The 13,771-nt window shown below is 39.4% G+C and overlaps 1 long non-coding RNA gene across 2 annotated transcripts in view; it reads right to left on the minus strand.

The window, feature by feature from the left end:
* Positions 1-13,531, minus strand: part of LOC134810554 (uncharacterized) — a 28,956-nt gene extending 15,425 nt beyond the window's left edge. Inside the window, exons 1-2 of one of the 2 annotated variants that reach the window (XR_010158932.1) lie at positions 13,438-13,512; positions 6,220-6,352 (exon numbers count right to left, since the gene is read on the minus strand). This is a non-coding gene — a long non-coding RNA (uncharacterized LOC134810554). Of the gene's footprint in view, positions 1-6,219; positions 6,353-13,437 lie in introns of both variants that reach the window. The other variant, XR_010158931.1, reaches the window with a different exon arrangement.
* Positions 13,532-13,771: the final 240 nt, after the last annotated feature.

The raw sequence follows: 13,771 nt of genomic DNA on the forward strand, positions 1-13,771 counted from the left end.
TTCTTGCCTGTGTGTGTGATAAACACATCCACACCTCTAGAAACACAGATACCAAGAAACAGAAGAGCCGAGCAAGACAAAGACAGAGACAGGGTGAAATGTGAAAAATTCAGAAGCACTTAGATTCTGTCATTTCATAGGCATCTAAATCATGGGGGACATGGACCATGAGGCATTTCCAACACAGAAATCTTTGAAATGATTTAATTTGGTAGTTGACGTTGTTTCCCGCTCCCATCAAGCGGTTTACCATTGCTGACAGATGTCTTTTCTGATTATCGCTGGGAGTCTTGCAACTTTGAAAGCTATTGATTAATGCATCTGTCTTCCCAGCCTTGGAAACCTTTTTACTAGGCTGCTTGAGAGAGTTGGTTAAAAATTCATCTTCCTATATTCAAGCTCTCTAAAAATTTGTATTAGGCTATATAAGCCATATGAGGGAGAGAAATACAGGTTTCCAAGAATAGGTTTTAAATGGGCTTGAATTCTTTTTTGGTCTACCTTTCAGGAATGTGCTCTGCTAGCTGGCTAAAGGCCATGCCGAATGATAACATAGCCTCCTTTTAACTCACTTTCAAATAGGGAAGGGCTATGTGGCGAATTTTGTGTGTGTTTAATTTTATAAGCAGACTAAGTTTCTTTCAGGAGGTTGGGTTTTGATTTCGACTACCCCAAGAAACGTTCCCCAGAACTTTCCTTTAGGTATATACAAAATAGCTTTTTCTGTTGTGTTTCACTAAATTGTTGGGCAGTGAGAAACACCCATCCATAAAGTCTCCTGCCACTTCCTGTGGGGAGGCTGGAATACTGCAGACACTAACTTAAGGTTGGAAACAGTTTGCACAGGTCCAGGGTGACTCCCTTACACAGGGGCCTCACAGCAACTGGCATGCACAGTGTCTAGGCTGTTTCCAGCAGAGCTAGACCTGTCTTCTCTTTCAGAAATCAAGTAAGAACCAAGACCCTGTTGAGCTATTCTTGAACTTCCCTCTTTTCCCTGGGCATTTTATATCATCCAGCAAACCTTGCCCTTAGATTCCGGTGCCTAACCATCCTTTCCTCCCAAGGATTTAGGGACATTCAAACGTATGTTTTCCACTGAGTAACTAAGGATTAAGAATGTACATATCCTTGCATAGTACTTCTCACATCAATACGATTAGTTTGTCCTCTTGGTGCAAACGCAGGGATGGTGATCAAAATATTTGATAACCTATAAAGCATGGCAATCCACAATAAAAATGGAGGCTGGCCATTATGTGAGCTCAGTGTATACCGCAGAATGTTGGCCATGTCGTGAGTGGAAAGATTTCTTCTGGTAATCAATGTCCAGGTTGGAAGATTCCTACCTTGTTCCCATCTTTCTTAAAAAGAGGACATAACTCTTACTGGCCTGGAGCTTGTTCTTGTAGAGGATTCATCCTTCGCTCTTCTGGGAGTTTGAGAGACAGTGTTTATAAGATGTGGTGAGGCTGAGGATCTATCTGTAGTTTCTAAACACGCCCATCAATTATAGATTATCCCTTGCTTCCAATCAGTTACCAGGGTCTCTCAATTCTGCCTCCTACATAGTCCCAAATCATTTCTGTCTTCTGTCCCCTCTACCTCTTTGGTTAGGCACTCTTCCTGCCTTGCCTGGATCTCTCATAACTGGTGTCCCTGCTGTAGGTATCCCATTCTAACCCATCCTGAACACACATGCAGGGAGGGGCTTCTCAGCACAGATCTGAGTGTGTCACCACAGTGCCTACAATATCTAAATGCTGCCCTGTAGGAAATAAAATCCAGCCTCTAATAATTCCAAGCACTTTGTGATGTACCCCACAATGTTCCCACATGCTATAATCAAAGTCCTATGCTCTAGCCAAGCCCAGTGACCTAAAACCCCTTGGAGGCGCAGCTCTTCCTTACCTCAGTGACTTTGTGGGAGCTACTCCCTCAGTCTAGAGTCTGGATTGGAAGTCTTTCCTGATCTGTCCAGGAATATTCTCTACAATCTCAGACAGCCTTATCTAAAAATCAAAAAGACTCTTCTTGAGGTCTTTACAAATGGGACCATGTGTCTGTCACAACAACCCACCCCTACTAAGTGGGCTGTTTACTCCCAGACATTTACTCCTAGAATGAGTGGAGGAGCAGAAAGAATAGGAGTTTAGGGTCTTAAGAGGACACTTGTTGCCTGGGATGGTATTCACTTAACATCTATTAAGTTGTAGCATGTGACATTGCCATTTTTGTAAGTCAAAAATGGTAGAACATCGGCCACTTCATATAGTTCAACCTACTATAAACCACGATCTCCGTTCCCATGAAAGAAAATCCAGCTATTAGTCTCCACCTGCCAGGTCTGCTGTGCAGTGGTTTAGCATCGTGGTCAAAAGCTTGGATGGCAAACTCAGAACTGGATTAGAGTTCCACCTCTGACTACTTGCTGTGTGTCACCTTGGACAAGTTATTTGCCATTTACAAGCCTCTTACATCTATAAAGTTGGGGATAATAACAATGCCTTCTTCATAGAGAGATGGTGAGAATTAAATGAGATCATTTGCATAAATGGCCGAGTTCACAGTAAACACTTTCTAAATGGCAGTTATTGTGAGCATCAAATACAGTATGTGGCTCGCTAAAATGCTCTACAAAAATTAATTTTAATTACCCTGTGTATAACTTAACAGTACAACTAATTTGCAATCTGATTGCTTTGTTGATGAACATAATCTTTAGATCCTGAATACACTGTAGAATTCCTTTCTCCTTTTAAAAACCTTTATTCACAGTATTTATTGACCAGGACCCTGGATGGGGCCTGCCTATGCCTTTCCTTCTCTTTTCTTCCTGCATAGTTCATGTGCTATTAGTAGGACCTCAAGAGACTGGAACAGAATTACCAGGGACCCCAGCACCTGCCCCATCCTCTTTCTCAAACTTCCAGACTCCCAGTGTCTACTGAAAAAGGCAAACGGGTAGGCAAGCAGCAGCACCAGGACAGGTGAGTAATGAGGGTATTTTATCTGTGAGACTGTAGTAACGCCATCCTGGGGGTGAGGTCTTCACAGGATGGCCGTGTGTATTCCTCTGTGGGCTATCTCCTGGCTTGGCCTGTGTTTCCAAGGTCACATGGAGCTCCAAGCGTGGTCACCTAACTGTCTCACTGGCTGACTCTGTGTAGCACTGAGAAGGAGAAAGATAATGGACTAACTGTGGCAGTGTGGGCCAGGTCTGGCATCTTCAAGTATGCTAATCAGTCTTTCGCTTTTCCTCCTTTCCTATAGCAAAGGCCCAGAGGGTTTGGAGCATGTGGCTCTCATCTGCTTCACAAATGACTGGGTGATAGCTGTCCTCTGACTTCAAAGAAAAGCTGTTTCCTTACTGAAAGGCTTCACATTGAAGTTCTCAGGAGAGGAAGACTCATTCTCCCCCAGGTGACCCATAGCTCTGTGCGGCAGAACCACGGTGACAGTTTGTATAGGGCTTTCCCTCCCAGCTTCCTGGGCTTCCTCTGACTCTGGTTAGAGGAGGTGCTCAAGGGGAGAGATCGAGGCCTCTGCTCCTTGCTTAACTCAGTCCAGGGCAGAAGAGAGAATCATGATGCTCCAGCCAGAGAGCCCTGGGAATGGCTGCCAGTTCCTAGGTCTGCATCCCTCCTATTCCTGCAGCCAGACCTCTCCCCTCCTCACTGTCACCATGCTCAGGCATGGGACAGTCCCGCACCTGGGTCAGGTAAACCTAAGAAGTCTATGCAACAACAGATAGAGTGACTCGGCTTCTTTGTTCTTGCTATTTGAGCCTTGTGCCTTCATCTTGATAACTGGCTTCCACATGATGGTGAACAGGCTCAACCTGTTTCCTAGTTCCCCCGTCTTGATGATTTGCCTGATACCTAGTTCTAAAAGGTGGGGGCCTGCCTAGCTCTAAAGGACTTATGGCCAGCCAGAATTGAAGAGAACAGCTGCTCCAAGAACTGCCTGCCATATGACATGGTACAGGAAGGGGCTGGTGTTCACTGCTGGAGACAAGAGAAAGTGGTCAGCAGAGAGGGAACAAGAGAAGAGACAAAGGGGAGAGCTAGGAGAGGAGCCACATGGCACCAGGAACCCGTAGTTAGCTCTTCTGCCTCATGTGGTTTTGATGGCCTGAATACAACTTGATTGTACCCACCCGATTCATGAGGGGACTCCTAGGGCTTTGAGATAAAGCAATGTCAGTGGGAAACAAACAGAAAACTACACTAAGCATTCCTTTTCAGCCATTATTTTAAACATAGGGTGTGTACCTGTGAGGCAGCAAGAACACTCTTAATTACTCCCTTACAAAAAAGTCTAGCTCATTTCCACATCTTTGCTTCCTTTTTAACTTTGCCAAAATGCATACCCAAGCACATTTTGGAGGAGCATGTCCTCAGTCTGGTCACAGTCACTGTGACATCTTGGTCTATTGAATGGTGCCTCTAGAGTTGTGCTCACTGAGCCTCAGCAGCTGTATATGGTAGCTCCAAATTTGATTCCAGGATTATTCCGTCTGCATAAGAATTTTATCGAGTCTATTTTCTATGTCTATTCGGAAAACATATAATATATCCTCAACCAGTTATCACAATCTTCATTAAAATTTGAATTTATCATGATCCCTTCCCTTCCCATCACTAACTAGTCCTCCTGGCAGGATTTGCCTCCTAACTAGCTCCATCACCTGGGCTGGAGTGTGGTGGCATGATCTTGGCTTGATGCAACCTCCACCTCCCAGGTTGAAGCAATTCTTCCACCTCAGCCTCCTGATTAGCTGGGACTACAGGTGTGTGCCACCATGCCCAGCTAATTTTTTGTATTTTCAGTAGAGATAGATTTTTACCATGTTAGCCAGGCTGGTCTTGAACTCCTGACCTCAAGTGATTCACCCATCTCGACCTCCCAAAGTGCTGGGATTACAGGCAGGGGCCACTGCCCCTGGCCTAGGACTCAATTTTTTAACCTCTGCTGCTGGTAATCCATTGAGATCTAGGCATGCAAACATAATAATGGTAATAACGGGCAGCTAGAATTTACCAAGAATTTCCTATGTGTCAAGTACTGAGCTAAGGGCTTTACAGGCATTATTTTATTCTCACAATCTCTCAGTGTTGTCATCTCTAGACTTCCATTTCTAGAAATATGACAGAATGGATATCCCAAAAAGCCTCTTACTGCAAAACATCTAGAACTGATTTACCAAGAACAACAAGCAGACTTGTAAAAGCAAATCTGAGCTGGTGAGAAAGAGAAGGAATTTCCTAGGAGTGAAAACAACAGGAAGAAAGCTGAAGGCAAAGGAAGTCAGATAAGCCCTAATAGCTTTGTCTGGCCTACCGAGTTGACTGATCCCAACCAAGGAGTCTGGGTTTTAAAAGCCACTCAGAAAAACAAGACTAAGCCTTGAGCCAGCTCCAATTAGAAAGCTGAAACTTAAATGCCAACATAAATGTATTGGAAAAGCAGCAAGGCTGAAAAAAAGCACTGATCATTCATGTTGAAAAATTGGATAAAGAAAAGCAAATGAAATCCAATGAAGGTTGAGTGAAGGAAGTTATAAAGAACAGAAATTGGCCGGGCACGGTGGCTCATGCCTGTAATCCCAGCACTTTGGGAGGCCAAGGCAGGCAGATCAACTGAGGTCAGGAGTTCCAGACCAGCCTGGCCAACATGGTGAAACTCTGTCTCTACTAAAAATACAAAAAAATTAGCTGGGTGGGCGCCTGTAATCCCAGCTACTCGGGAGGCTGAAGCAGGAGAATCTCTTGAACCTGGGAGGCAGAGGTTGCAATGAGCCAAGATCACACCATTACATTCCTGCCTGGGCGACAAGGGCAAAACTCCATCTCAAAAAAAAAAAAAAAAAGACAAAAAAAAGCAGAAATTAACAGAAAACAAAACACTTGCATCTAAAGCTAGAACCCTTGAAGAAGTACAACTTGAGTGGAAAGAGGCAACTAGAAAAAATTCCATCCTCTGGCACAGGAAGACTGCAAAGAAACTTGCCTGTCTTGGCCTGGGTCCAGGTTGGAATTCAAAAGGTTCCTATGGAATTCATAAACACAGACCTTCCCTTGCCCAGGTTGGAGCAAGCAAACAACTATTGGATAAAGGAGCATGAAAGAAGTCCCGGGTTGGCAAGGTCCCTACAAAAACCCGGAAAAAGCAAAGACGAAGCACCAGAGACCCTCCACATGGGCTGTGCCCACTCACCGTCCAAGGAAGACGGCCCCTCAAGCCTGTTGAATCCAGTTTCTCTTCCAGACCTCCAGATCCAAGTCCATACCCATTCTCTTGAGTCTTGCTTCTCAAAGCAGGGCGCTGGAACCAAGTGCATCAGCATCACCTGGGAAATGCGAATTTACTGACCCCTAGCTCAGACCCACTGAATCAGGAACTCTGAGGGTGGAGCCCAGCAATCTGTGTTTTAACATGCTCCCCAGGTGATCATGATGCACACTCACATTTGAGATATTTATACCCATTCTTCCTCCTGAGGAGTACCACGAGGACAAGCACGTTTAATACATTCCAATAATGTTGGAAACTACTGCTCTGGATTTTAATGATATCTTAGGCCTATCGAACCCTAAGAAATAAAAGTTTTAGAACACCAAGCAGCGTTTTTATTTTCAAAGCTTTGGAACTTATATGAGTCATTCTTTTTAGGTTTTATATAAAATAGTAAACCTTTAAACACATAGAGTTTTAGCTAGAGAATGAAATTATCTTACATAATTATTTATAATCTATGCAATAATTAGCATAAGACTAAGAGATACCAATTTTCTTCACATGAATAGAGCATAATTTACATAAATTATAATGCTAATAATCTATTTTCAGTCCAAAATTTGTGTGTGTGTGCTGCGTTTTCACTTGCATAGAAAAAACCACTATGTCACATAGAATAAGCATTTATTCTGTTGCTTTGAGTATGTGAATAGTTATTAAATTAGGATTATGTTGCTTGAGATACAAGTAAATCATCTAGTCACCTCTGATTCCTCACACCATGATTGGTTAGTTCTTATTTACAGTTTTCCATAATATTTATTTCAACTTCATGTAGGTCTGAAATGGTCACAGATCTCATTAAAAATGAGAACTTTTATTTCATGGAGTCTATGACATCATGTTTTCTATTTCATATTGTTGTTTAATCAGAACATGTTGGAGTTCCATAAATTTGCTTGTGTCATATTGTAGTGAAGATAAGAGGACTTGCTGCTTTAAGCAAGATCTTAGGATACTCTGGGGTCCTCTGCATTGGTTCAGTTACTACAGACTAAGGTTTATTGGCTCAGTTCTGTGAACCTATAACTTCAATGGATAATTTTTTAAATGATCAGACCTTGGCACAAACTCTATGTCAGTAATTACAACAAAAGATACTATTTGAATAAGAACATTTGTGTCCACTAAGCAAAGCATGTCTGACCTAATTCCAAAGTTTCAGACTAATACAATCAGTGATCAGAATACCACCTGCTTTCATTCTTTCCACTTAAGCACATGGCAGGGTGTGTGTCTATTGGCACAAGTGCAATCAGTGTAGGAACTCAGTAATTTTGAGAACTGCCACAGGTGGAGAAAGTATTTTTAGGCATGCTACCTGCTCTGCCCAAGCAATCTTTGCAGGTGACTCAATTTCAACTTGAGTCTCCTCACTCCACATCTCCTCTTCTTTAACACCTCTCCCTCAAATAGGTCCTTTACTCTCCAGACCCACAGTCAGGCCTACTTTTCTGGACAGAAGGTGTTTGGCCCAGGGAGTCCAAGCCAATTCTGGCTCCTGCCATGACAGACAGATGAGCCATCAGAGAGAACAGCTCCACCTCTGCCACCAGAATGACACACATCCCATATGCATCACCTTCACTCATATCAATATCTCCTTCATTTTCTTTTCCACAGCCATCAACATCAACATCCTCATCAATGTTTCAATGGGTCATGAACACCAGTGCAATTATTACCACGATCTGAAATGCCGTCACTATTTCCTACTTGCTAAGAAATGGTGTGGTCTGTTGGGAAAAGAAAAACAGCTCTAAAACCAGGCTGAAATACTTTCAAATTATAGCTGTAGTTACCATTATTTGTGAGACTTGGGCAAGTTCCTTACTTTGAACATTATTCCTTAGCTGCAAAATGGAAATAATACCTTCCACCCATGGTACCAGCAAAGATTAGACGAGATAAAATACATAAAGAAGCTAACACGGTCATGGCTCCTAGCTGGTACTCAACAAATGTAAATTTTGTATGTTGTAGATCTTCAGTAAATATAGAACAAGTGACTGAATGGATACCAAAGGGAACCAGATATTCTTAATAAACACTTTATTTAGGCTAAAGGTTTTTAAACATTAAGCTGTTGTTCATAGCCCAAACTTTCCTTCAAGTACAATTGCATGCAGAAGGTCAACACTGAAAAAAAAACAAACAGAGCTGCTTCCATTAAAGCAGGGGTAGGGGTTCTGTGGTCCTCTTAGATCCATTTGTCATTGCACATCAAGTCACCTTTGTCCTGGACTCCCAAAAGCACAGTTTGAAAACCACAGACCCAGGATATATTCTTAAAACTAAGTTTTACTATAACTTTTATCTAAGTTCCACATATTTTTGGTTAGTTCTATTTTCTTTTTGTTAATCTAAATGAAATCTTTATCATTACATCTTCTAACTTGTATTGTTGATACATTGGAAAGCTACCTTTATAGATGAGTAAATTATCTTAAAATTTTTTCCAAGTTTTTCAGTCTATTTTACTGGCATTTCCCAAGTACATGATCACACTGGATACAAATGATGATTTTTTTTTCCTCCTCCTTGTCAGAATTTTAATCTCTTATTTATTTCATGTTTTGGTGTATGCCCAAGAACTTCCAAAATAATGTTACATAAAAGTTGTCATGGTACGCATCCTACTTAGTTCTTGATTTTAATTAGCTTTCTTTTAGGCTAGTTATTCCTACTTTGTTGCCAGAGGAGTCCCAACCCCCTGAAATTCTGATTTAATTGGTCTGGAGTAGGTCTCAAGCATCAGTAATTTTTAAAAACTCCCAAGGTGATGCTTATGTTCAGAGATTGAGACCCGCCCCTCAGTTCCAGGTAATTTAGCATGGATATGATGTTGGCTTATTTAATATTGATATTCTTTATCATGTTTAGGAAAAATTTGGTGTTCTTGGTTGCCTAAGGTTTGTTATTTGTTTGCTTTAGAAATAGTGTTACAATGGTCTGTTGAGATGATTGCATTATATATTTATATATTTTTTTTCTTACTGGATATATTAAAGTGATGAATAAAACATCCTTGTATTTCTCAGTTAAACTCAATTTGGCCATGGCCATGGTAATTCCTTTACTGCATTATTCAGTTCAGTTTGCATTTATAATTTGTAATGATATCTTTTTATGTAGTCTCTGTAATAATAACAATAATACTAGCATTATGTTTAAGGATTAAATGTTTGCTATGTTCCAGATACTAAGTTCTTTAAATAATTATTTTATTTATTTCTCAGTCTTTCATCTATGGAAACTGAAGCAGAAAAGGATTAAATATCTTGCCCTTGGTCATACTACTAGAACATAGGAGAGCCAGGATTTGAACTCAGGTAGTTTGGTGCTAGAGGACATGCTTTAGGGCACTATTTCATGCCACCTGTCCATGCCATCATGTGTCACCTGGGTGACACTGAATAACAAGTTCTTTAGCCTTTCACATCTTCAGTTTGCTCATCTGTAAAATGAGGATAATAGTTATCCCTCCCTCATAGGGTTTTAGGAGTAATGTGTAAATTAATACTTGTGAAATCTCAGAACCTTGCCTGGCACTGAGTAAGAACAAAATCAAGTGTTTGTTAAATAGAACCAAACCAGGCCATCTGGCACTCGGGTCTTATACATGGCCTCTTTGGTATCAGGGTTATACTGGTATTAAGAAAATGACTTGAATAGCTGACCCCAGAATCTTTATTGGAGGAAATTCCTTGATTAAGCAGATTTCTTCCATGGTTTTTTGTAAATTAGTTTTCTACTTTTCCATAATAAATTTGTTATGTACATTTTCTCAAAAATCATTTATTTTCCATTTTATTGGCATATATTTTTAAATAATAAGAAGCTTTATACTGTAATCACCTTTTACTTCTTTTGTTTATTTGAATTTTCTCTCTGTTTCTTTAAAAAAAAAAACCTAGTTTTGATTTTATTAATTTTGTTTTGGATTTTTTCCCCAACAAGCCAGTATTTATCTCTTAATGCTATTAGTTTTATAAATAATGTCTGATTTATATATCTATCTTGTTGAGTAGAATGCTTCATTTATCTAGTTTTAATTCAATCATTTAAAGTAATAGGAAGCATCAAACACCATAGAATTGCCTATGTACACTTTTGGGCACATGCAACCATTTTTGATCTGCACTGTTACTCATCAACGCGCTTGTGGAGGGTTGCTCCAATCACTTCATTCACAGTCAGCCCTTTTCTCAGTCACAATTATTCCCTCCCCACTTGTTCTCTAGCCCCTCCCTTCTGGGGCCTCTCTTCTAAAACAGCTATTTTCTTGACTCAGTTTATCTCCTTCCAATATATGATTATACGTAATTGCAACGAGGGAGGTGAGGTTAGATGATTTTCATTCATTTTTCTGATCCAGTTGTAGAACACAAACTCACAAAGTCACAATTGATAGTTCTTCCCTATACAAACAAGAAGTAATCAGAAAACATAATAAAAGAATTGGTGCTATTTACCATAAAAGAAGAAGAGGAAAAGGAAGAGGAAGAAGAGGGGAGGAAAAAGGGAAGAAGGGAAGGAAGAAAAAGAAGGATGGGAAGGAAGGAGAGAGGGAGTAAACTTAAGAAATGTGCAGTAACTACACAAAAAAAAGACTTTCAAAAAACTTTCCGAGAGACATTTTAAAACAAAAGCAGCTTGAATACAAATGAAGAGCATTTTTAATTGAAATAGGAAAGGCTAATATGGTAAGACTGTCAATTCTTTCTAAATGAATATGTAAATTTGTTGCAACCCCAATAAAATATTAATTGATTTTTTAAATATAAGAGCAGCTGGTTCTAAGACTTTTGTATAAATATCAAAATTCAAGCTTAGCCAGAAAAAAAATCTACAAAGGAAGCATAATGAATTAGGCAAGCCCTATTAGATAATAAAACATATTATAAAGCATTTGTGATTAAGCTAGATGAATGAATTGATAGAGAATCCAGAACTAGACTCAAACACATATGCAAATTCAGTTATGACAAAGGTGACATTTAGAAGCAAATGCATTCTTCAAATGATAGTGATTCTATTCATAAAGTTATAACACTTTTTTCTTACCCATGTTTTATTATTATAATATTATACATTTATTATAGTTACATTTATTATAAATATTATGCACTTTTTAATATAAATGAATCTGTAAAGTCCTAGGAAAAAAATAAAGGAATTATTTTATATTCTGGATTGGGGAAAAGCCCTTTTAATATTCACTAAGCACTTGTTGCCAAGCGATTTTTAAGCACTTCACATATATTTATTTATTTAATTCCCACACAATGTTATAATCCCCACTTTACAGATGAGAAACTAAAGCACAAAAAGGCGAAGTGAACTTGGCGCTTGCACCAATAGTTCAGAAGCGGCAGAGTGGAAATACAAAGCCAAATGGTTTTACTCTACAGCTTGTGTTCTCATAAACTACCTGGAAAAAAGACAAAGATGAAGGCCAGTGGCAGGTCCTGGTGTAGCTTGCTGGGCTCCATCCCTCCTTGGCTGTGAAGCATAGGTAGTCCCTGACTGTCATGTCCACAGATGGGTCATTGTTAGCACAGGTATGAAATACTGTGACATTATTATTTATCCTGTGAACGAATAGCAAGGTGGCCCTGCTGGCAGGAGAAGAAATTGTGTACTACCTGGACGTGAGAACCAGGTGATATGATGTGTGAAAGGCAGTTTTGCAAACTGGTTAAGTAATTATGCTAGACCTGGCAAGACCTTACTCTAGAAATACAAGATATGATCACAAACAACCCATGTGTTTCCCACAAAGAAGAGAAAGCTGAAGAGGCAAACTCAGCAAACTTCTGCATGCCCGATGGCCAGGGCGTACTGGCATACTTGTTTAAAATATACCTATTGTGCGGATCAGTAAGCTATAACTTCTGCAGGATTTATGTGTCAGATAGCTCATTTTTGTCAACCCTCCAACCAAGCTTTTTGAAGAATTACTTCAACTCGTTCTTCACTGTCTACTCCAAATTAAATTCCAAATGGAAAAATATTTTGATATAAACCAATCTATAAACTTCCAGAAAAATACATGGGGAATTATTTTTATACTCCAGAGTGAGAAAGACCTTTCTCATTAAGCTCAGATGTTATAATGAAAAAGAAGGATCATTTTTACTATGTTAAAATTTATGTATGGAAAAAATAAAGTCAAAGACAAATAAAAACTTGGGAAAATATTTGCCCCACCCATAGCATGCAAAAGGCTAATTTTCATTATACATTCGAGAGTTATTTCAAAAAAAAACCATGAACAGAGCACACAAACAGAAAATTCACCAGAAAATAAATATAAATGGCATAAAAATATAAAAAGATATTCAACCTTAAAATTTTAGATGGTAATTTAAAATAAAATGAAATATCACTATTCATTTACTGGACAAAAATCTTTGCTAATGCACAGTATTGATGAAAGGAGAGAAAGAGACACTTCCAGACAGTGAATAGACAAATTGGTACATCTTCTTTGGAGGACAATTAAAAATGATACTAGTAATAATAATATAAATAGCTTACTTTTTTTGAGTATCAGCTATGTCAGATAGACGTTCTATGTGTTTCAGATATTCTAACTCATTTACTCCTCATAACAACCAAATGAGGTAGTTTCTATCACTATCACTATGAGAAAACTAAGGCACAAAATGATTAAGAAACTTGTTCAAGATCACATGTCTAGTAAATGGAGAAGCTGAGATTCAAACCCAGAAAGTCTGGAAAATTCAACTTAAAACACCACACCACCACACACACACGCACACATGCTAACTATGGGTTGTAATAGATGTGTTAATTAATTTGACTGTAGTAATCATAGTAATCAGTATCCAGTGTACATATATGTGTATCACATCAACATGTTGTACACCTTGAACATAATATATACACTTTTTATCTGTCAATTAGATATTTTTAAATTAAATAAACCAAGCTTGACAACACCCATAAAAATTCAAAAATTTTATACCCATTATATTCATTAGGATTAGATTTAGGTACTTGACATAGAAAAGAAAATAACTGTTGCTTAAACGAGGTAAAAGTTAATTTCTCTCCCAAATAAATAAAATCTGGAGGTATATAGCTTAGAACTGGCAGGGCAGCTCTTACCCTATAAAGTCCTCAAGAGCCTGGCTCCTTCCAGCTCCCCACTCACCACCAAAAGGGTGTGGCCCTAGGCAGCATGTGAAGTACAAGAACGAATAAAGAATAGAGGACAGAAGGCACTTGTCATCTGTCTCTCAGAGAAGTTTTTCAGAAGCTGTCACGCGACACTTCCCGTTCCACTGCTCTAGCTGCAAAGGAGGCTGGGAAATGTAGTCTTAATTCTGGGCCGCCATTTGCACAGCTTTGCATTGTATTACCAGGGAAGAGGAGGAGAAGGGAGATTGAGGGACATGTGGCCAGCTCTTTCCTTCCTGCTGACACCACAATTCAACTTCTA

This window comes from Pan troglodytes, chromosome 6, assembly GCF_028858775.2.
Source record: "Pan troglodytes isolate AG18354 chromosome 6, NHGRI_mPanTro3-v2.0_pri, whole genome shotgun sequence".
Taxonomy (NCBI): Eukaryota; Metazoa; Chordata; class Mammalia; order Primates; family Hominidae; genus Pan; species Pan troglodytes.